The sequence below is a fragment of the Pteropus vampyrus genome, unplaced genomic scaffold (genome assembly GCF_000151845.1).
Source record: "Pteropus vampyrus isolate Shadow unplaced genomic scaffold, Pvam_2.0 Scaffold16, whole genome shotgun sequence".
Lineage (NCBI taxonomy): Eukaryota > Metazoa > Chordata > Mammalia > Chiroptera > Pteropodidae > Pteropus > Pteropus vampyrus.
In genome coordinates, this window is record NW_011888797.1 from 9,315,470 (window position 1) to 9,325,516 (window position 10,047).

General features: G+C 37.8%; 1 protein-coding gene and 1 pseudogene across 17 annotated transcripts in view; both read right to left on the reverse strand.

The window, feature by feature from the left end:
- The window catches only part of RBFOX2 (RNA binding fox-1 homolog 2), a 252,781-nt gene that overhangs the window by 56,919 nt on the left and 185,815 nt on the right, over positions 1-10,047 (reverse strand). The gene's annotated exons all lie outside the window — the stretch shown is intronic.
- On the reverse strand, positions 6,024-6,141 carry LOC111736046 (annotated as a pseudogene).

The window sequence follows — 10,047 nt, forward strand, 5'->3', positions numbered from 1 at the left end:
TAGCAGCAACCAGTAATTCAAAGGTATAACAAAACTTATAAAACATACGATATATAATATAAAACTAGACCTAAATAGATATAGTGTGTTTCTGGAGGAATACTTAACATAAAATTGTTAATCCTTCCCAAAATAAAATGTATACCTAATGCCATTTCCAATCAGAAGCGAATAGCGTCTGGGGAAGGAAATAGGACTAAATACTTTCTAATTTGCATATGAAAAACGACTGATAACGTTTGGAAAAAGAAAAACCATGAAATGGGGAATGTGCTACCATATATTAAAATGCCATAAAACTATGTGAGAATATATAAAGTGATTAATGCAACACTGATGATCTTAAAACAGCTTCAAGTTTATATGGAAATTCAATAGAAGATAAAGGTGGCATTTTGACTCAGTGTGTGTGGGGGAGGATGGTTTATTTATCATATGATATTTGTAAAAGTTGCCTACCCACCAGAAACAAAATGAGCCCCTCAGCTCATACTCAAAAAAATTCCAGAAGGAATAAAATCTTATATAACAACTAAAACTATGAAAATATAAAAAAACTTGGGAGTATAACTAGGGTGTGGAGAATTTTTAAGTGAGACAGGAAACCTAAAAACCAGAAAGTGAAAAAAAAATGGCAGGTTTGGCTAGAAAGTAAGGAAAGAAGAGAGGGAGGGGAAAAGAAAGGGAGAGAATTGGACTTGAAAGTCAAAAGTAAAGCCAACTGGGGAAAATATTTGCAAGAGTAAGACAGACACACTAATCACTAATGCAAGAACAAGTCACGCGAATTGACAAGAAACACACAACAGAAAAATGCACACTGAATAATTCGCAAAAGATGAGCTAAAGATGGCTGATATGATAAAAATGCTCAATCTCACTAACAAGTGGAAATATATATTAACAGCAAAATAAGTGCAATTTTTTTAGTCATCAAACCAACAACAATAAAAAAAAATAAAGTTTTTTGAGGTATAACTGACATACAATAGCCTGCATCTATTTATTTAGCGTTCACTCTGGTAAGTTTGACATATGTACGTATACACACATGAAATCATCACCACAATCAACAGAGCGAACGTATCTATTCAAAATCCCCAAGTTCCCTGTTGCTCCTAATAATAAGCATGTATTACTTTTGTAATAAAGCCTACAAAGTATTTTTAAAAGAGAATGACAAAAATGTAATCAGTAAGAGGAAGCACTGAATTACTGCTATTCTTAAGAAAATGACAGTGGCATTACCTAGAGATACAGACTCATGACATTCTTTCATTTTAAGGTTATATAGCATCAAAATTCATCTGCTTTCGGCATCCAAGAATCATTTCCACATAGTACTACGGATTGCTTTACATCAAAATCTTCCTTTTGTTTAGTTCTTAGAAATTATGCCATGAAAACCTTAAATTCTTACCCGTAATTTTTCAGGGAAAAAGTCTACCTTTGCCACTCATCGCTGCTTAAGTTCTTTTCATTATCTCCAGGTTGGGGTACTGTAGATGATTTTTCTGGAGCTATTTAGGTGTCCTAAGAGGGAAATAAAATAATTCTCTCCCTTCTCCTTCAAATTATTCAGTGCTATATTTCTATTGACCTACCTACATATCTACCTACCCCTCTATCTACCCACCTACCTACATGAAGCATGCCACTTCAGAAGCTCTCGCAGGATTTACTGGCCTGAAGACAGATATGAAAGAGAAAATTCAAATTCAGGTGGATTAGCAAGGGAAAGAGAAATAAGGACACCAAAGCTCTCCACAGATCTGCACTCCAACTCCAGGCATAAATATAATCTTACAGGGCACACGGAGGGTCCACTGAATAACCAGTAAAGGCTCAAAGACACTCTTTCTCAGTTACGAATGACATGGCAAAGGGGACTTCGAACGCTCTGCTCTGCCTTGGCTCCTCAGACTTGTCTCTCATACCAGCTTCCACTCTGCACCTCGGCCCTGCTGGGAACGATCCCCTGGCACACCACGCACAGTATTAACTTTCCCACGGGGGTAGTCTTGGCAAAGCTGGCTCAGTCACCTGAATAAACACAATTAGCAGTGGGAGATAGGGGAAGAAAGATAAAAACATTCTATAGGATCCACTTGTAGCCTTGGCGCTTACACGTTTCAAAGAGATGCAAGACGGGCTGAGGCCGAACTGCTTCCCAAAAAGAGGGGAAACGTAAGCCTCTGGTAGGAGTTCAAGAAGAAACGCCTGGCAGATTATTTTGTTATTTATAGGAATGCCTTTTTAGTTTTGTTAAACAAAAACCATTATATTTGTGTACTAAGAGAATGAAATTGGGATAGGAGTGATTTCATATTTTATCTCATATACTCTGCGATGTCTGAAAATTTCCCTAAGTATTTATTATTATCAAAAAATGTTAAATGGTTGTTGATTTCTGTTAAATTTCCAGGCCATATTCCAGAGTTATAAGTTTAGAAGAGAAGTACTATAGCTCCCAGAAAAACGATGACATGACTGTTTATATGATTATTTCTAGGCAAGAATTTACCTCTGTATTTGGTATGAAAATGTTTTGTTTTTAATAGCACTGGCTAATAAGCAGCTTAAGGATATCTCATCTGAGAAAATGAATTATCAACCAAATACCTACTATGGCTCTACAACTGTCGTAGGCACTGAAGACATCATAAAAAAAGAAATATGCCTCTCAGGAGTTTACAGTCACATTAGGGAGGTTACTGGAATTATGCAAAAACAATTCAGAGTAATCTGTATGAGTACCAACTTGGTGTCACAAAGGTTCACTACTGCCTACTAAATACATTCTCGACGCCTCTAGACCCCCTCCCTTACCTGTATTAGCAGCTTATTATATATCTAGCAATACACTAACACTTTATATGCATTCATTCATTAAATTCTCACAACCCTATAAAGTAGGTATTCTCATTCGTCTTTTTACAGATAAGGGAACTGACATTTTAAAAGGTTAAGTATCTTATCAAAAGCAATCAAGCTAATAACTGGCATGAGCAGACTCAAATCCAAATCCAAGCCAATTCTAAGGCCACTTACTCTACGTGGCATCTCCAGTGGGGTCTTTTATCATTTCCCCTTCCCCACTGGTCCTATCATATACAACCCCTAACTCTAATTCTGTATCACAGTGAATCTAGACTATTCACTATTCCCAAATCACAGCCAGGCTGTCACAGCAGGGATCAATGTCATTCCTCATGCTGCATCCCCTACCAAGAATACTCATGTATAATGAAAAACTTAGCTGGCCATCAAGGATCAAGTCAAATAATCCCTTGGTCCGTGATGCTATTCCTAGAAAGGAAGTATGGTAGAAAGCAGGGGTCAGCACTCTTTTTGTAAAGGGCCAGATAGTGGTATTTTAGGCCTTGCAGGCCATACAGTCTCTGCTGCAACTAATGAGAGACACTCTGCTGTTACAATATGAAGACAGCCACAGGTGTCTTTTTCCTTTAAATTATGTGTAGTAACAGAGGCAACAGATACATTATCATATATGGTCTTTTGGTATACAATGTGAAATATGCTAAATGTTTTCATTCTAAATTCAAGGATATTATCACAGTAAAGTCTCATCTAACAGAAAAAAGGTATAACCCAAGGACCAAGTATCAATCCTTTTATTGGTCTATTCCCTCTCCCACAGCAATCTCAGAGCTTCAACCATTACCGACCTGAGTGACTCCCAAATATTTTTTAGGTCTATGCATGTCCTTTCTCCCAAACCTTCATGGGAGGCAGAGTAAAAAAAAAAAAAAAAAAAAAAGAGCATGAGCCTGAAAGGCAGACCTGACTTTAAGTCTCAACTGTACCTCTCGCCAGATATGGATGAATTACTTAACCCTTTCTAGCCTGTTTTTCCATCTGCAAAATGGACTGTTTACATCATATGGATGTTGTGAGAACTGAGAGCAAGTCAAACTCATTAACACGGTGCCAGTCACTCTACTAAATTAGGTTTCTTTCCTCCCGGTTCTTCTAGGTGCTTATTTCCAGCTCGAACTGAACCCTTCCACCCTCGGTGTCCCACTAACATTACAAATTGTTATGTCTAAAAAGTAATTTTTTAACCTTTTCCATATTTCTGCTGATTGAGTTAACCATTTTCCCCAGCCAACCAGACTCACTTGAAACCTCTCCTTTATCCTTTATGATATTTTGCTCTCTATATTGAGTATCCTAATATCCAAATCAGTTAGATATTGATGAATTTAACTACTATTTCTTGGTGATAAAGAAGCAAAATCAAAATAGGGGAATAACCGAATCACAGCTTATGCAATGTTAATAGCATGTGGGATACACCAGTGGGGGGCAATCAGGAGTCAGAAAAAGGAGGCTTTGGAACAGAGTGGAGAAGACACCTGGGCTTAAACGAGTGTAGCTGGGCAAAGAAAATGGAATCAAGGGATGTTGTGCGTGGAATTTAAAGAATCTGGCAACCAACCAGTTACAGGGAACGGGCAGACCAAGATGACTTTTCAAGATTTATTATAGTTGCAGAGTCACTTTTCAGGACTTATGAACTCACCTTTATTCACTCTTTAAAGAAAAGTTTTCTCATTATTTACAAGTCATACTACTTGAAGTATATGAGCCTGTTTTGTTATTGTTTCTCAAGCACACAGCCTCTGTTCCTACTTAATTTTTCTGAGTATTATTTGAATCAATTATTTACTGACATTTAAGCATTTACAACATGCTGGTTGTAGGAGGGAAGGAGACACAGGGCAACAAATATGACTTTGCTTTTGTAGGATCAAATTTAAAAGGTGAGCAAGGCACACCAACTAATAATTACATCAATGTTGTTATTAGCTACAAATAAAGCTAAGCATAAAATACTATAAGGGAACATAGAATGGCCCCAAATGTAACACTCTTCATTTTTCCAGAGGAATTAAAATCTATATAATCTTGGAGAGAGAAGGGTGTTTTTATTTGTTTATCTTCCCTTTTATTTTTCCTTATCATTCAATTTTTTTTGGTTTGGTAATCCTGCATCTCACTTTTATATCTAATCAGCTACTGTGCTGTTTCTAGTTAAAAGGCTGCAAATCCTATCTTAAAAGTTTCCCACTTCCCATATTATATCTATGATCAGAATGAATCACCAATAGATAGAGATCAATATTAACTTTATTTGCACCATCATAAAAAGAATCACTTTGCTATTCAGGTAGAGCATCTTCTTACCAGTTCATCACCAACTGCCAATTTCACCCGTCATTTTCCTAATGCTGTAGATAAATGGAAATTAATTCTCCAGGTTTGAAACAGAAAGGAAATATTTTTGTATTTAAGCACTTACTAAATTATATCATTTTTATCCCTTGAGATTTGCTCAGATAGGCTCAAATTCCAAACTCTGCCTGTTTTTTTCAGAATTTACAAAAAGCTTTCAGTGGCGAGGGCCTAAGGAAAGGCCTCTCAATCTTCACAGCTCTTGTGCTAAAAAGCAGTGACTTCTGCCCAGATATCTGTGACCAAAGGGAAAAAAAGTGCTATAATAACTTTTATCATAGAAAGATAAGGACGGAACAGTGGATTTAAGATTATTTAGAATCAATTAAAGTATTGAAAAAAACTATTTAGAAGAATGACAGACCAAGAAGAAAACCCAGAGAAGTAAAATAGATAAACATGTACAAAGTAAAATGATACTAGACAGAAAGTGAAATTTATTCTAGATTCTCAATTTACCAATATACTTAAATTTAATAGCAGCAAAAGTAAACTAGATAAATATATTTTCTCTTTCACAGTGAACATAAATTATATCCAGAGCCATAAGATGTCAGACAATCTGTAGGTAAATTAGAAATTGGGAGGAAAAACCTATACATGAAGTTTCCTTGCAGTCGCCAGTTTGTATGTTCAGGCTGAATTCCAAAGGTTCATCTCCCCACCGCCACCCACTTTTTTTTTAGGCGAGGCAAGCCTTGGTTGACCTCACAGACTGCAAGGACCTTGTCAGTTTACAATCCCTTATTTCTTATCTTTTTTTACGCCTACAGCACCTGGTCTTCTAGGTGGTCTCCCATCCAAGTACTAACCAGGCCCGACCCTGCTTAGCTTCTGAGATCAGACAGGATGGGGCTTGTTCAGGGTGGCCTGGCCGTAGATTCCAACAGTTTATTTTTTGTTTGGCTGTTTGTAACTTAGGTTGATGGCTGGGATCCTAAGGAAGCTCACAAAAACAGATCTAATTATATGATAATGAATATAGTACTAAAAAGCCAAATCACCAATTGAAATATCATTTTAAGGAAAAGTATTGTCTGATTCCACGAAAGGAGTCTAGGAACATATCTAATCCTGCTGCGGTCTCAAGAAGACCACCAACCCCATGTGGTATGGACCCACGGCCACTACACCCAGCGCCCCCAGACCCACACTCATCTTTTACCTGGTTCCTTGAGAGCAGAGTCTCATTTTATTGTGCACTCTGAGAACTTTTTTTATTTTTAAATCAAGATCTTTTCCCAACAGACTATGATTCAGTGAGTTAGAGCAGGGTCCTGCACTCTGGGTACAGGCAAGTGGCTTGGGTATCACCCTGAGAAAGACTGCTTTAGAGGCTTTTGGCTGAGCAGAGTGGGAGAGAATCATGGTGACAGCAGATGCCTCCAGAAAATGCTCTGAAATATCTACACCCCTAGAAGAAGGGCAGAGATTAGAGAGGAAATAGGTTATGAAAGGCAAGCACCAGGGACCACAAAAGTAACTTACTTGAAAGTGGAGGACTGCCCTCTTATATGGAACCCACGGATGAAAATAAACGCCAAGTTTTTTTCAAAAATGCAAACCTAGTGCAATGCAAGCCTAACTGAAGGACCAGGACCCAAAGTCTGAGTGTGCAACAGCCACATGATGGGGAGATGCAGTGCAGGAGAGAACTAAGTGCCCTTACAAACATGATAAATAAATCAGGAAATACAATATACTTTAACTTCATGCTTAGAATAAAAATGAAGTATAGCATCTGGCATATGCAAGTCTAAGAACAGGTACAGGTTTGGCCAACAACAATACTACAAACTCGCCAGCCAATCACTTGTCTTCAACACACACACCCACCCACCCCTCTTTCAAATTACTCATGGAGAAAAGCCAGCCCAAACTCTCCCCTGAGGCTGAGTTCTGCCATCTCAAAGCAATGAATATTTAAACAGAAAAATAAATATTTCAGAACAAAGTCATTCAAACCAATAGTCTATTAGGTTTAAAATGACAAACCCTGTAATAGTCTTAATGTCGCCAACCTCTTAAAAGCTCTTTCTTCTGTATCTCCTTAAAGCAGTATTTAGAACCTCAAACATCCCTGAATCACGCCTTCCACTGGCAACAAGAGATGGGAGATACTCTGGGTCAGCTACTTGCTTCCTTGGAAATGGAAGGCCCCCCACACCGTAAATGACTGGTTGCCTGTTCTATTCAATGTAATTGTTGATTTTACAATGCGTGATTACTCTTTTTTCTTAAACTTTTCACTATGATTTAAATTAATTTATTCTTTATCTTCGTAGACAATTAAGTTTGCATTTTCTATATGTTAAACTGGAATATCTATGAATATAGCCATAACGTAGTTTCAGAATAAAACGTTAGCAAGATTTTGTAGTGTCTCTTGAATCATAAAATCGTTTTAAGTATTCTTCATAGATTCTGCATTAGATGTTCTATTAAAAGTCCATATCTTAAAAATAAATGATTCATATGATATACAATAGTAACAGACGAAATGTTTCCATATACCCATCCCAGAACAAAACTGCATTTTGTCTGGAACCACAGTTACATGACGGTTTACATTTCCTCTATTCTTTCCACAAACAAAGCTCCTAAGCAGATCAGGGACTGAATTATACACTTGCGCACCAAATGATAAGCACATAGAAACCGATCTTTAGAAAAATGCTTGCTAAACTGAATTAGCCAGGTAGTTGAATATCTGCTTTTAAAGTTGAAAGTCTGTAAAAAAGACAGAAACCTTTTTCTTAATAGCTTTAAGAACTCTGCAGAAAGCTTATCACAGCATAATCATTCATAAATATTTATCACAGAAAAGGAGTTATTACAGTTCTATTACTACATACATTAACTGAAAGTCTACATGGGAGAGTCCACATTATGTACTGTGGGAAACGGAAAAAGATGAGTCTCTGCTTTCACCAACTCTCGCCCAGGCTATCTCGAGTATTCTTGTTTTTTTTTAATAGTTCCCCTTTCTTCTAACTTAACTTCAACTTAATCGACTTTCCAAGGAGTTGCTAGAATGATCTTTCTAAAATAAATCTAAATATTGCTAATTCTCTTAAAATCCTAGTCTCCTCACTGCCTACAGTCTCAAGCCCAAACGCCTGTGAATGGAAGTCATGCCCTTTGCTTCTTTCATCTATTCAGCTTTAATTCTTGTCACTGAATATTTATTGAGTACTTATCACGTATTAGACACTGTTCTAGATGCTGGGGAAACAACAGTGATTAAAAAGACAAAGTTCCTGCCCTTACGGAGTTTGTATTCTAGTAGGAAGAGACAAATACTAAACAGGCAAGCAAAACAAGAAACAGACGGTGTGCTATGGAGAAAAAGAAAGAAAGAAAGAAAGAAAGGATACGCAAGTACAGCGGTCGGAGGGATAGAGGACCGCTGACCGCTATTTCGTAGAGAGTAGTCACGGAAAGTGACATCTGAGCCTAAAGAAATTTAGGGAGCAAGCCATGGGTCTACCTGAGGGAAGAGCACGCCACACAAAGAGAATCCAAATGCAGAGCCTCGGATGTGAAAACATGCTCAGCTTATTCCAGGAACAAGGTGGCCCGTGTGATTGAAGTGGAACAAGCAAGGAACAGAGCAGCAGGAGGTGGAGAAGGTGGCAATGGGGAAAGAGTGATGTCTTGTAAAGCTTAAGGCTCCTGCAGGGATTTGGCTTTTAGTCTCCAGTGAGTTCCCAGCAGAGAAGAGCCGTGGTCAGATTTAGGTTTTTCAATGAATCACTCAGCAAAGGCAGAAAAAGGTAGACCAGCCAGGAGGCTATCATAATAACCCAACCGAGAGACGACAGTGGCTTGGCCCAGGTAGTACTCTCACGCATATCAAATCCTGGAAGACCCCTTGTGCTGCTTCACCCTCCAGCTTTTTGCATCTATTCTTTCCGCTTAGAAAGCCTTTCTCCTTCCTACCCATCTGGCTAACTCATACATACTCACCTAATACTCCAGTATAGCACTTCTATTCTATTACAATTATTTGTTTATACATCCGTTGCTCTGCAGAACATGGACTCTCTGAGGGCCGGCAATTGTGCAGGTCTAATTCATCTTTGTAACCCCAGTGACTGCCTTAAAAGCACCCAAAAAGTATCTGTTAAATGAAAAAGAAAGAAAGAAAGAAAAAGAAATATGTACGACCTAGTAGAGAATATAAATATATATCTACGGAATTTTGTTATTATTTTTAAAAGTTATAAACAAGTCTAGTACAGGAAGAGAGAAAAACTCAGCATGGGGAAAACAAAAGTGAGACGAAGGGAAGACAAAGAGATCTGTTCGAAGGATACTACAGACTCTGAAAGGACTTGATGACTATGAACTTCAAGAGGCAGAGGAAGTGGACTAGGGGATAAGTGCCAGAGACAATCCAAAGGGAGAATTAGCAGAGCCTGGCGATGGGCATGGGGGAAGAGAAGAACACTCCTGGGACTGTGTGATACTGGGGAGTGAGGCAAGAACGGGTGGGAACAGAGAACAGTTTTCTTAAAAAAAATTATCCCGATGTAAACTACTAATTAAATTTTATCTTTCAATTTTTGAAGTTCATTTTTTTTTTTTTTGTACAAATGCATTCTAAGAGACCTTTGATATTTATTTCTAGGGTGTTTTGGATAACTTATTTTCTCTTTTTAAACTTAATTTTTTATTTTATCAAATACATGTATATAAATGACAGCAAACCAAATGGGAAAAGAAGAGCTTATGATAAAATCAGCAGTCCCCTACCCTTCTCTTAGTCGGCGGTCTTGGGAGTGA